The sequence below is a fragment of the Salvelinus alpinus genome, chromosome 7 (genome assembly GCF_045679555.1).
Source record: "Salvelinus alpinus chromosome 7, SLU_Salpinus.1, whole genome shotgun sequence".
Lineage (NCBI taxonomy): Eukaryota > Metazoa > Chordata > Actinopteri > Salmoniformes > Salmonidae > Salvelinus > Salvelinus alpinus.
The window spans coordinates 13679449-13694189 of NC_092092.1; the positions used below are offsets into that span (position 1 = coordinate 13679449).

The 14741-nt window shown below is 43.5% G+C and overlaps 2 pseudogenes; both read right to left on the reverse strand.

Moving 5' to 3' along the window:
* Positions 1-556: 556 nt before the first annotated feature.
* LOC139580299 (toll-like receptor 4) lies at positions 557-1533 on the reverse strand (annotated as a pseudogene).
* A 491-nt stretch (positions 1534-2024) lies between these two features.
* Positions 2025-3156, reverse strand: LOC139580300 (uncharacterized; annotated as a pseudogene).
* Between the last annotated feature and the right edge of the window lie 11585 nt (positions 3157-14741).

Genomic DNA, 14741 nt, shown 5'->3' on the forward strand with positions numbered 1-14741 from the left:
TAGTTAGCCAACTAATAATGTTGTGTAGTTGCATGAACAGTGTGCGCCAAGATTATGATAACTAACCCTGTACCCTTTCATCTGCATTGTGTGACGGTAGAGATATTGTTGAAAATAGGTTTATTGTGTGAACAGCAAAGGGCTCATAACATCCACAATATATTCGTAAATTATGTGTCTCTCAGTAATTTTTTCCTGCATGTTTATGACTATGTACTGAGAATGAAATGCAATCAGCAACATAAGCTTCCTCCTCTACCTCTCTGCAGTACAGATTCTCACTGGCAGTGGACACAATTTTGAATATTTGAAGATGACATTAGATTGCGAAGTTATCCCTAAATGCTTATGACAAACTTTCTCCAGCCAGAGCCAGTGGTTTGGCTTATATTTTGAACACTAGCCTAAAGATGGAATGTTTTGTTGATTATTGTTGCCTAGTTACATGGTCACATTCACTTGGAGGTACCTGGATGTACCAGCACCGCTGTATCACAGATATAACAAGGAGCATCTTTGGCTGTATGCTAGCTAGCTGTATGTGAATAAACCACTCTTAGATGGCGTCTGTGATGATTTCTATAGTGGGTTTGCCTGGCTGGACGTCACGGTGGTGCAGACATAGCCTCCAACCCTGCTACCCATCCAGCTCTGGCTGTAGCTCCCTCATGACCCAGGGCTCATTATGGTCGTTGTAGGAGATGAAGGTGTCATACTGATTAACTTGAGGCTCCCGAGTGGCGCAGCGGTCAAAGGCACTGCATCTCAGTGCTAGAGGTGTCACTACAGACCATGGTTCAATTCCAGGCTGTATCACAACCGTCCGTGATTGGGAGTCCCACAGGGCGGTGCACAATTGGCCCAGGGTTGTCCGGGTTAGGGATTTGGCCGGGGTAGGCCGTCATTGTAAATAAGAATTTGTTTTCAACTGACTTTCCTAGTTAAATACAAAAAATCAAAGCTGCATCTCTGTTTAGTGTCGTAGAGATAAGCCAGGAAGAGGTACTAGGTATAGACCACTTGCCATCTCAGAACTTACATTTGGATTTTGTTTATCACCCACTGAATGAACCAAGCATTGCTGCAGTCACAATTAAATAAGTTATTATTCAGGTCCAGGTAACTCAAAGAAGGGAGAGCATGCATCACTATCTCATTGACAGCTGTAAGTTCGTTATTTCTTACTTGCAAGTGGAACACTTGCAATAATTGGCTCCTATAAGGAAATCTAAAGACTCCTGTGCAGATTTTAACAGTAAGATTTTCCTGAGTTCTAGGATTGGGTAACACAGCTCTGGAGTGAGAGTTGTGAATATATTGTTGCTGATGTCAAGGTACATCAACTGGGGTGTGTAAGTGAATGTGTCTGGGTGCAGAGATTTAATACTGAGATTCCTTAACCATATTGTTAATAGAGACTTCACCTTCAAGACAGCTTGATAGTAGATTATGCATTCCTTCCGGACACTGGCTGTAGATTTTCAGATATTCAAGAGAAAGAACGATGGAGCGTTTAGCGAGGGTTCGTCCATTTTATAGTTGTCTAATTGCTCTTGAAGGGATTTTATTTCCATACAGAATGAGATCTGTAAGGTTGACCAATCCCTCAAAGGCTCTGTCATTCATACTGGTAATTTGAATTTAGTCTTTTAGTCTTCTTTCCCAATGGAGTTTAGTTTATTTCCTCCAATCTCAAAGATCTCTAGTTTTTCCAAACCATTTTTGAAAGCACTATTCATGTTCAGGATACTATTTTCTACCAGTTTTAGGACCGTTAAGGCCTTTAAATCCTGGAAGACATCATTTTCTAGATTATGAATTGTATTACTGTAAATGGACAGTTCTATGAGTCTTGTAAAATGTGCCAAATCTGATCAGTAAAGCATAGAGGCTTAATCTGTTGGGCCAGTAACTGAAAGGTTGCTGGTTCAAATCCCAGAGATGACAAGGCGTTGTCAATGTACCCTTGAACAAGGCACTTTACCCTAATTGCTCCTTTAAGTCGCTCTGGATACGAGCGTCTGCTAATTGACTAAAATGTGATTATTGATACTGTTGCAACTGAGATCAAGGATTTCCCATGTGGAGAGAACAGATGAAAACTTGTTGTGGCACAGTCATAGATATGTCAGCTGCTTAAGAGATCTGAATGAGGACATAGACAGATCAGACATATTATTATCTGATAAATCCAGTTTTGTTGGCTGACTTCAATACTGGAGCAATTCCTCAGATACAAACTGATGTCATATTTCAGTAGAAGTGTGCCCATTGCCCAATCTAGGTATGTGTTAGGCAATATCGGTTAGAACTTTGATATAGGGGTATTTATTTTTCCCTAAATTAGAAAGCGCCAGAGAAGCTAACAAGGAGTTCAGGCCTTGCAGCCCCATACTCATACCCTCCAAAGACATCTGGACACCGTTCAAGTCAAGCTTGTACATGTCACTCAGAAAATAACTGTCCGCCACATCCCATTCCATGCTTCCATTTTGGACACAGTAGGAGAGGTCTAAATTCTTAAGGTTCGGGAGAACATCTGCTGTGATACTGAACTTTTCCAAAGGATTACAAGATACATCCAGCAACATCAGCCCTTTAATGTTTCCATTGATTCAAAAGAGGAACATTTGTTCCTACTAATGTAGATTTGTTAAACGTAAGAGGTGCTGAACATCCTTTAGATGATGTATTTTGTTGCTGCCTAAGTTCACTACCAGTAAACTTGAGAGAGACTGAAGGGATAATGATTCAATAGGTATGGTCAGGTTGTTTTCCAGGTTCAGCGCTGAGAAGTTGGCCCTGAAACATGTGGTCTGAGATGGTGGTGAGTTTGTTATAGCTCAGGTCTAGTTGCTGCAGAACTAGAATGGTAGAAAGCGCCGTCTTCAACATGAGAGATCACATTACTGGACATGGACTCGAATTTGAGGACTTTTAGACCTTTAAACCCTTTGATTGCTGAAATGTTATTACAGAAAATGTCTAAAGATCTCACGACTGGGGGAAAGTTTTCCGGTATGGTGTGTAGGTTCCTATTTTCTAGAGTACCTTATTCTGAACAGGGGTGCAGTGTTTCAGTGAATACCCCCTTACTGGATTAACAAAAAGCCAGACATACAGCAGAAAGCAGAAAAACCCATTCCTGGCAGCCATGTTGAGTTACAACACTAGGAACTTGAGTGGCTGGTGCACAACGTACTGTACATTGGAGCCTGGTGAGGTTCCCCTCAGGATGTTTTCACATCTAAAATAGACAAAAAAACAATTGTTTTTAAGGTGTTTGAAAGAGCTATTAAATTATTGAAACATATAGTTCCTTGAAAAACTATTAAACATCTTAAATGTACATTTTAAAATGTTTGTGCCTAGTAAGCATTTGAAAATTTAACAGATGAAATCCGATTTACAGTAAAAAACAAAAAGGAAGATCTGACTTAATAAGGGTTACCTGGACACAGATTAAGCCTAGTCCTGGAATAAAAAGCTAACTCAATGTCTAAGACCAGATTTAATCTATGTTCATGGAAAAGGATAATGATCTACACAATTTACTCCACAACTTCAAATCGCCTTTTTTTTTTACTAAACCCCTACTAGGCCCCTGTGAATATACAGTTGAAGTCGGAAGTTTACATACACCTTAGCCAAATACATTTAAACTCAGTTTTTCAATTTCCTGACATTTAATCCTAGTAAATATTCCCTGTCTTAGGTCAGTTAGGATCACCACTTTATTTTAAGAATGTGAAATGTCAGAATAATAGTAGAGAGAATGATTTATTTCAGCTTTTATTTCTTTCATCACATTCCCAGTGGGTCAGAAGTTTACGTACACCCAATTAGTATTTGGTAGCATTGCCTTTAAATTGTTTAACTTGGGTCAAACATTTCGGGTAGCCCTCCACAAGTTTCCCGCAATAAGTTGGGTGAATTTTGGCCCATTCCTCCTGACAGACCTGGTGTAACCGAGTCAGGTTTGTAGGCCTCCTTGCTCGTACACACTTTTTCAGTTCTGCCAACACATTTTCTATAAGATTGAGGTCAGGGCTTGATGCTGCCACCCCAGTTGCTTCACGGTTGGGATGATGTCTTCGGCTTGCAAGCGTCCCCCTATTTCCTCCAAACATAACGATGGTCATTATGGCCAAACAGTTCTATTTTTGTTTCATCAGACCAGAGGACATTTCTCCAAAAAGTACAGTTGTGCAGTTGCAAACCGTAGTCTGGCTTTTTTTATGGCGGTTTTGGAGCAGTGGCTTCTTCCTTGCTGAGCGGCCTTTCAGGCTATGTCGATATAGGACTCGTTTTACTGTGGATATAGATACTTTTGTACCTGTATCCTCCAGCATCTTCACAAGGTCCTTTGCTGTTGTTCTGGGATTGATTTGCACTTTTCGCACCAAAGTATGTTCATCTCTAGGAGACAGAACGCGTCTCCTTCCTGAGCAGTATGACGGCTGCATGGTCCCATGGTGTTTATACTTGCGTACTATTGTTTGTACAGATGAACGTGGTAACTTCAGGCGTTTGGAAATTGCACCCAAGGAAGAACCAGATTTGTGGAGGTGATATTGTGATACAGTGAATTATAAGTGAAATAATCTGTCTGTAAACAATTGTTGGAAAATGACTTGTGTCATGCACAAAGTAGATGTCCTAACCGACTTGCCGAAACTATAGTTTGTCAACAAGACATTTGTGGAGTGGTTGAAAAACAAGTTTTAATGACTCCAACCAAACTTCCAACTTCCAACTGTATGTGTGTGTATGTGTATGTGTGTTTGTTCCTGTCCCTCAGAAAGTGTGCTGTAGCTAACACCCTAACCCGGAACAGCCTCTCTTTCTCCGTCACTTTATGTTTAGATGACCTTCTAACAAGCTAACAAAACACAAATGTGTCTGAGCAGCATTCCTCTGATATGAGGGAACTTCTGTGTGTGTGTGTGTGTGTGTGTGTGTGTGTGTGTGTGTGTGTGTGTGTGTGTGTGTGTGTGTGTGTGTGTGTGTGTGTGTGTGTGTGTGTGTGTGTGTGTGTGTGTGTGTGTGTGTGTGTGTGTGTGTGTGTGTGTGTGTGTGTCTGTCTGTCTGTCTGTCTGTCTGTGTGTGTGTGTGTGTGTTTGTGTGTGTCTGTGTCTGTGCGTGTGCGTGTGCGTGTGCGTGTGCGTGTCTGTGCAGGAATCTCCTGGGGCATTTTCTGTCAGCCTGACAGAACACAGACTCAGGGAGCGACAGTCAGTGTCATTTGAGCTAAAACGCTAAAGCGACGTTTGGAAAACTTTGAAAGCAACGTTTGCACAATATCAGATGTGGTCAATTATGGTAGAGGTGGCTTCTTTGGGGTAGTATGTCGCTTATTTTGTTCTTATACAGTTGGTCACGCACAGTTGCTTTTGGTAAATGACTTCCCACTGTGAGGGCTGTTTGAACAGAGAAAAAAAATCTCTGTGAGTTCTATTCTAGAAATCAGTTCTGAGTTCTGACTGATCAGCCGATTGTGATGTCATCAATCAGAATGTTCAGTACTGAATGTCCTAAGTTTACACATGGGTGTTTACACACGGGTGTTTACACACGGGTGTTCCAGAGTACCTAGAAGGGTTAGGAGGAACAGAGTTAATGCACCTCAATGTGCTGCTAACATGATGTCTTCTGGCATATCCAGAAATGGCTTGATGGATCTATGCACTACTTCTGGTCATTACTTATTAGTTAGTAGCTCTTCGAGAGTTTGGGACTATAAGGTTCTATCTGCATTTTTGTCCAAATGTTTTTATTGACATAGAATACAAGATAAATATTGCTGACACCATTCAAATCAATGAGGTTTCGATACTTTAAAGCCAATTATCTCAGAATCATCTGCAGATAGAATCTTATAATCCCAAGCTCTCGTTTTAACATGATGTCTTCTGGCATATCCAGATATGGCCTAACGGATCTATGCATTACTTATGATAATTACTTGTCAGTTAGTAGCTCATAACACACCATCTAAATTAGATAGAGATTACAGGGAGGGAAGGGTGAGGGATTAATGTGTATCCACAGTTAACACAATTGTTGTTCACGATTGTCACCTTTTAGTTTCCATAACATGGGACAACATGGGATATGGTTTGGAGACACTGACGACGTCCCCACGAAGTCAAAGGCTATTTCTGGGGGGTTTGGGTTAAGGTTAGAATTAGTGTTAGGGTTAGAATTACATTAAGGATTAGGGTTAGGAGCTAGGCTTAGTTTAATTAGGGTTAGGGTTAAGGTTAGGGTTAGGGTAAGGGTAAGAGTATGGGTTAGGGTTAAGGGTTAGGGTTAGGAGCAAGGCTTAGTTTAATTTAGGGTTAGGGTTAGGGTAAGGGTAAGGGTACGGGTAAGAGTATGGGTTAGGGTTAGGGTTAAGGGTTAGGGAAATTAGGATTTTGAATGGGACTGAATTGTGTGTCCCCACAAGGTTAGCTGTACAAGACTGTGGCGCCGGAGGGGATGGCTGCCGTCTTACCCTTTTATCTTAGTTTATTATAGATCATGACCCTATGAGCCACGAGGAACGAATTGTGACTCCAGAGAATGAAATTACTCTGGTGTCTGATTGAAAACAAAGATCAAGAATTTGGCCTCAATCCATCACTTTTTGTTTTATTTTTTCTATTCTATTCTATTCTTAACCAACCAGCTATTTTCTTCGTTTTTTCGCGTTGTTCGTAACTTGTTTTGTACATAATGTTGCTGCTACTCTCTCTAATGACCGAAAAGAGCTTCTGGACATCTGAACTGCGATTACTCACCTCAGATTAGACAAATAGTTTTTCTTCAATGAGTCGGATGGGAGGGATATACTACAGACACCAGACCAGGCCCAGATCCCCGCCATTCGCTGGAGAAGGAAACAGAGATTTTGCAGAAAAATATCAAGGTGCCTTGGGAGGATCAGGTGACGGGTGGCTAATGTGTCTTTGCCTTCCGTCCTGCTAGCTAATGTTCAACCGCTGGAAAATAAGTGGAATGAACTGAATGCACGTATATCCTACCAACGGGACATTAAAAACTGTAATATCTTACGCTTCACAGAGTCGTGGCTGAACGACGACATTAAAAACATACAGCTGGCTGGTTATACACTCTATCGGCAGGACAGAACAGAAGCGTCTGTTAAGACACAGGGTGGGGGCCTATGCATTTATGTAAACAACAGCTGGTGCACGATATATAAGGAAGTCTCGAGGCTATGCTCACCTGAGGTAGAGTATCCCATGATAAGCTGTAGACCACACTATCCAGCTAGAGAGTTTTCATCTGTATTTTTCGTAGCTGTCTACATACCACCAAAGACCGATGCTGGCACTAAAATTGCACTCAATGAGCTGTATACCGGCATAAGCAAACAGGAAAACGCTCATCCAGAGGGGGCAATCCTAGTGGCCGGGGACTTTAATGCAGGGAAACTTAAATCAGTTTTACCTCATTTCTATCAGCATGTTAAATGTGCAACCAGAGGAAAAAATATTCTAGACGACCTTAACTCCACACACAGAGACGCATATAAAGCTCTCCCTCGCCCTCCATTTGGCAAATCTGACCATAATTCTATCCTCCTGCTTACAAGCTAAAATTCAAGCAAGAAGCACCAGTGACTCGGTCTATAAATAAGTGGTCAGATGAAGCAGACGCTGAACTACAGGACCATTTTTCTGATGGCATTGAGTACACCACATCAGTCACTGGCTTTATCAATAAGTGCATCGATGACGTCATCCCCACAGTGACTGTATGTATATACTGTACCTCAACCAGAAGCCATGGATTACAGGAAACATTTGCACTGACCTGAAGGGTACACTCTAACCCTGAAGCTTATCAGAAATCTCGCTATTCCCGCCGTTGAACAATCAAACAGGCAAAGCGTCAATACAGGACTAAGATCGAATCCTATTACAACGGCTTCCGACGCTCGTCGGATGTGGCAGGGATCGCAAACTATTACAGACTACCAATGGAAGCACAGACGGAGCTGTCCAGTGACACGAGCCTACCAGACGAGATAAATAACTTCTATGCTCGCTTTGAGGCAAGTAACACTGAAACATGCATGAGAGCATCAGCTGTTCCGGATGACTGTGTGATCACTCTCTCCGCAGCCGATGTGAGTAAGACCTTTAAACAGGTCAACATTCACAAGGCCTCAGGGCCAGACGGATTACCACGACGTGTACTGCGAGCATGCACTGACAAACTGGCAAGTGTGTTCACTGACATTTTCAACCTCTCCCTGTCTGTGTCTGTAATACCAACATGTTTCAAGCAGATCACCATTGTCCCTGTGGCCAAGAACACTAAGATAACCTGCCTAAATGATTACCGACCTGTAGCACTCACGTCTGTAGCCATGAAATGTTTTGAAAGGCTGGGCATATCTTACATCAACACCATTATCACAGAAACCCTAGACCCACTCCAATTTACATACCGCTCCAACAGATCCACAGATGATGCAATGTCTATTGCACTCCGCACTGCCCTTTTACACCTGGACAAAAGGAACACCTATGTGAGAATGCTATTCATTGACGACAGCTCAGCGTTCAACACCATAGTGCAAGCAAAGCTAATCACTAAGCTAAGGACCCTGGGACTAAACACCTCCCTCTGCAACTGGATCCTGGACTTCCTCAACACAGGAGCCCCTCAGTCCCATCCTGTACTCCCTGCTCACTCATGACTGCACGGCCAGTCACGACTCCAACACCATCATTAAGTTATCTGATGACACAACAGTGGTAGGCCTGATCACCGACAATGATGAGACAGCCTATAGGGAGGAGGTCAGAGACCTGACCGTGTGGTGCAAGGACAACAACCTCTCCCTCAACGTGCTCAAGATAAAGGAGATGATAGTGGACTGCAGGATAAGGAGGACCGACGGGGCTGTAGTGGAGCAGGTTGAGAGCTTCAAGTTCCTTGGCGTCCACATCACGAACAAACTAACATGGTCCAAATACACCAAGACAGTCGTGAAGAGGGCACAACAAAACCTATTCCCCCTCAGGAGACTGAAAAGATTTAGCATGGGTCCTCAGATCCTCAAAAGTTTCTACAACTGCACCATCGAGAGCATCCTGACTGGTTGCATCACTGCCTGGTATGGAAACTGCTTGGCCTCCGACCGCAAGGCACCACAGAAGGTAGTGCGTACGGCCCAGTACATCACCGGGGTCAAGCTTCCTGCCTTCTAGGACCTCTATACCATGCGGTGTCAGAGGAAGGCCCTAAAAATTGTCAAAGACTCCAGCCACCCTAGTCATAGACTTTTCTCTCTGCTACCGCACGGCAAACGGTACCGGAGCACCAAGTCTAGGTCCAAGAGGCTTCTAAACAGCTTCTACCCCAAGCCATAAGACTCCTGAGCACCTTATCAAATGGCTACTCAGACTATTTGCATTGCCCCCTCTCGGCCCCCCCCCCCCTTCTATGCTGCTGCTGCTGTCTGTTATTATCTATGCATAGTCACATTAATAACTCTACCTACAGATTACCTCATTTACCTCGACACCGGTGCCCCCGCACATTGACACATTGACTCAGTATCGGTACCCCCTGTATAAAGCCCCACTATTGTTATTTACTGATTCTCTTTAATTATGTGTTATTCTTATCTTTTATTTATTTCTATTTTAGTATTTTCTTAAAACTGCATTGTTGGTTAAGTAAGCATTTCACTTTAAGGTCTACACCGGTCGGCGCCGGTTGACTTCCGGCGCCGACCGAGATGGCCGCCTCGCTTCGCGTTCCTTGGAAAATATGCAGTATTTTGTTTTTTTATGTGTTATTTCTTACATCGGTACCCCAGGTAATCTTAGGTTTCATTACATACAGTCGGGAGGAACTACTGAATATACGATTAACGTCAACTCACCATCGTTATAACCAGGAATATGACTTTCCCGAAACGGATCCAGTGTTTTGCCTTCCACCCAATACAATGGATCTGATCCCAGCCGGGGACCCTATACGACGCCGTAAAAGGGGCAAACGTAGCGGTCTCCTGGTCAGGCTTCGGAGACGGGCACATCGCGCTCCACTCCCTAGCATACTACTCGCCAATGTCCAGTCTCTTGACAATAAGGTTGATGAAATCCGAGCACGGGTAACATTCCAGAGAGACATCAGGGATTGCAACGTGCTCTGCTTCACGAAAACATGGCTAACTCAAGAGACGCTAACGGAGTCGGTGCAGCCAGCTGGTTTCTTCACGCATCGCGCCGACAGAAACATACATCTTTCTGGTAAGAAGAGGGGCGGGGGGGTATGCCTTATGATTAACGAGACGTGGTGTGATCATCATAACAACACACAGGAACTCAAGTCATTCTGTTCACCTGATCTAGAACTCCTCACAATCAAATGTCGACCGCATTATCTACCAAGGGAATTCTCTTCGATCATAATCACAGCCGTATATATTCCCCCCCAAGCAGACACATCGATGGCCCTGAACGAACTTTATCTGACTCTTTGTAAACTGGAAACCACACACCCTGAGGCTGCATTCATCGTAGCTGGGGATTTTAACAAGGCTAATCTAAAAACAAAACTCCCTAAATTCTATCAGCATATCGATTGTGCTACCAGGGCTGGTAAAACCGTGGATCATTGCTATACTAACTTCCGCGACGCATATAAGGCCCTCCCCCGCCCTCCTTTCGGAAAAGCTGACCACGACTCCATTTTGTTGATTCCAGCCTACAAACAGAAACTAAAACAACAAGCTCCCGCGCTCAGGTCTGTTCAACGCTGGTCCGACCAATCTGATTCCACGCTTCAAGACTGCTTCGATCACGCGGATTGGAATATGTTCCGCATTGCGTCCAACAACAACATGGACGAATATGCTGATTCGGTGAGCGAGTTCATTAGGAAGTGCATTGACGATGTCGTACCCACAGCAACGATTAAAACATTCCCAAACCAGAAACCGTGGATTGACGGCAGCATTCGCGTGAAACTGAAAGCGCGAACCACTGCTTTTAACCAGGGCAAGGTGACCGGAAACATGACCGAATACAAACAGTGTAGCTATTCTCTCCGCAAGGCAATCAAACAGGCTAAGTCCCAGTACAGAGACAAAATAGAGTCGCAATTCAACAGCTCAGACACAAGAGGTATGTGGCAGGGTCTACAGTCTATCACGGATTACAAAAAGAAAACCAGCCCCGTCGCGGACCAGGATGTCTTGCTCCCAGACAGGCTAAATAACTTTTTTGCCCGCTTTGAGGACAATACAGTGCCACTGACACGGCCCGCTACCAAAACCTGCGGGCTCTCCTTCACTGCAGCCGAGGTGAGTAAAACATTTAAACGTGTTAACCCTCGCAAGGCTGCAGGCCCAGACGGCATTCCCAGCCGCGTCCTCAGAGCATGCGCAGACCAGCTGGCTGGTGTGTTTACGGACATATTCAATCAATCCTTATCCCAGTCTGCTGTTCCCACATGCTTCAAGAGGGCCACCATTGTTCCTGTTCCCAAGAAAGCTAAGGTAACTGAGCTAAACGACTACCGCCCCGTAGCACTCACTTCCGTCATCATGAAGTGCTTTGAGAGACTAGTCAAGGACCATATCACCTCCACCCTACCGGACACCCTAGACCCACTCCAATTTGCTTACCGACCCAATAGGTCCACAGACGACGCAATCGCAACCACACTGCACACTGCCCTAACCCATCTGGACAAGAGGAATACCTATGTGAGAATGCTGTTAATCGATTACAGCTCAGCATTTAACACCATAGTACCCTCCAAACTCGTCATCAAGCTCGAGACCCTGGGTCTCGACCCCGCCCTGTGCAACTGGGTCCTGGACTTCCTGACGGGCCGCCCCCAGGTGGTGAGGGTAGGTAACAACATCTCCACCCCGCTGATCCTCAACACTGGGGCCCCACAAGGGTGCGTTCTGAGCCCTCTCCTGTACTCCCTGTTCACCCACGACTGCGTGGCCATGCACGCCTCCAACTCAATCATCAAGTTTGCGGATGACACTACAGTGGTAGGCTTGATTACCAACAACGACGAGACGGCCTACAGGGAGGAGGTGAGGGCCCTCGGAGTGTGGTGTCAGGAAAATAACCTCACACTCAACGTCAACAAAACTAAGGAGATGATTGTGGACTTCAGGAAACAGCAGAGGGAGCACCCCCCTATCCACATCGACGGGTCAGTAGTGGAGAAGGTGGAAAGTTTTAAGTTCCTCGGTGTACACATCACGGACAAACTGAATTGGTCCACCCACACAGACAGCGTTGTGAAGAAGGCGCAGCAGCGCCTCTTCAACCTCAGGAGGCTGAAGAAATTCGGCTTGTCACCAAAAGCACTCACAAACTTCTACAGATGCACAATCGAGAGCATCCTGTCGGGCTGTATCACCGCCTGGTACGGCAACTGCTCCGCCCACAACCGTAAGGCTCTCCAGAGGGTAGTGAGGTCTGCAGAACGCATCACCGGGGGCAAACTACCTGCCCTCCAGGACACCTACACCACCCGATGTCACAGGAAGGCCATAAAGATCATCAAGGACAACAACCACCCAAGCCACTGCCTGTTCACCCCGCTATCATCCAGAAGGCGAGGTCAGTACAGGTGCATCAAAGCAGGGACCGAGAGACTGAAAAACAGCTTCTATCTCAAGGCTATCAGACTGTTAAACAGCCACCACTAACATTTAGCGGCCGCTGCCAACATACTGACTCAACTCCAGACACTTTAAAAATGGGAATTGATGGAAATTATGTAAAAATGTACCACTAGCCACTTTAAACAATGCCACTTAATATAATGTTTACATACCCTACATTACCCATCTCATATGTATATGTATATACTGTACTCTATATCACTGCATCTTGCCATCTTTATGTAATACATGTACCACTAGCCACTTTAAACTATGCCACTTTATGTTTACATACCCTACAGTACTCATCTCATATGTATATACCGTACTCTATACCATCTACTGCATCTTGCCTATGCCGTTCTGTACCATCACTCATTCATATATCTTTATGTACATATTCTTTATCCCTTTACACTTGTGTGTATAAGGTAGTAGTTGTGGAATTGTTAGGTTAGATTACTTGTCGTTATTACTGCATTGTCGGAACTAGAAGCACAAGCATTTCGCTACACTCGCATTAACATCTGCTAACCATGTGTATGTGACTAATAAAATTTGATTTGATTTGATTTGATTTGTATTCGGCGCATGTGACAAATAACATGTAATTTGTGTGTGTGTGTGTGTCCTCTCACAATCATGTTTAAGGTCATTAGATATTGACTACAGGCAGTTGTCACAGTCTTTCATCTTTAGTGTGTATATTCCCCCACCAGAGAGATGTAGTATGGTTATTTGTGTCCTTAACTTGACAAAGATTTACATACATACGCCCCCCCCCCACACACACACCCACACCCACACCCACACACACACACACACACACACACACACACACACACACACACACACACACACACACACACACACACACACACACACACACACACAGATAGACTGATCCAAGAGCTGTCTAAGGAAATGGAATACAATCATCTCCTTCTAGTTTATAACATTGAGGTTAATTTTATTCTCTATGAACCACTTTCACTCTTAACCTTCCTCCTCCTTAAATATCTAGTTTTTCTATCCAGACTGACTAAAAAGAAACGAAGTCTAGCGGATCCACCATTTGTTGTTACGCTTGTTTATCTAATATATCTTTAGCCATAGTTATTGTCAGAGTCTTTGAAACAGTTGATAATACTTGCATGACTCAAAATGGGGACGAATAGCTGTTGGAATTCCATGGTAAGCCAGCCACTGTCCACAATAACAATAATTACTGACAGTTTTATTCAATCAATCTTCATTGTGTTTCATGTTGAATGCATGAAAAATACAATACAGACAAATGATGAATGAATTGTGTTTAACATGATTGACATATTAAGTGTTGACTGCATGCAATAACATGGCAGGCAGTCAAAGAACAGAAAGCACAATGATTAAAACTAAACTTGAAGTACAGATTGATAGATTATGTTGTAATTATTTTTCCTAAAACTGTGTTGAATCAGTAAACAAAATATTTTTCAAAATGTGGTTCTGATTTGTTGAAAAGAAAAAGTTAGAACACATTCGACAATCTGGAAAGAAAAATTGAAGAATTGGAAGAAATGACAGGGTTCAAACTAGTCAGAAAATATATTGACAGATATGCTCTTGTCACGCTCGTCGAAAGAAGTGGACCAAGATGCAGCGTGGTATGTTTCCATCCTTTTACTAGGAAGAGAAAACTTCAAAGAACAAAAAAAGACACGTGAAGCTATAATACTGCAGAGGCAACTATACATAGACAAGATCCCACAAAGCACAAAGGGGAAATGGCTACCTAAATATGATTCCCAATCAGAGATAACGATAAACAGCTGCCTCTGATTGGGAACCATAACAGGCCAACATAGACATATAAAGCCCTAGATGACCCACCCTAGTCACACCCCGACCTAACCAACATAGAGAATAAAAAGCTCTCTATGGTCAGGGCGTGACAGCTCTATACAATGTGAAAATTTAAAAGTTGTTACTCTTCATATGGGTTTAATATTACTACATTTTCAACATAATCCTGTTTTTAAGTACTACTTCAAAGACAAAATGACGTTGGAAAAAAATCTGACAAGAAACTGAA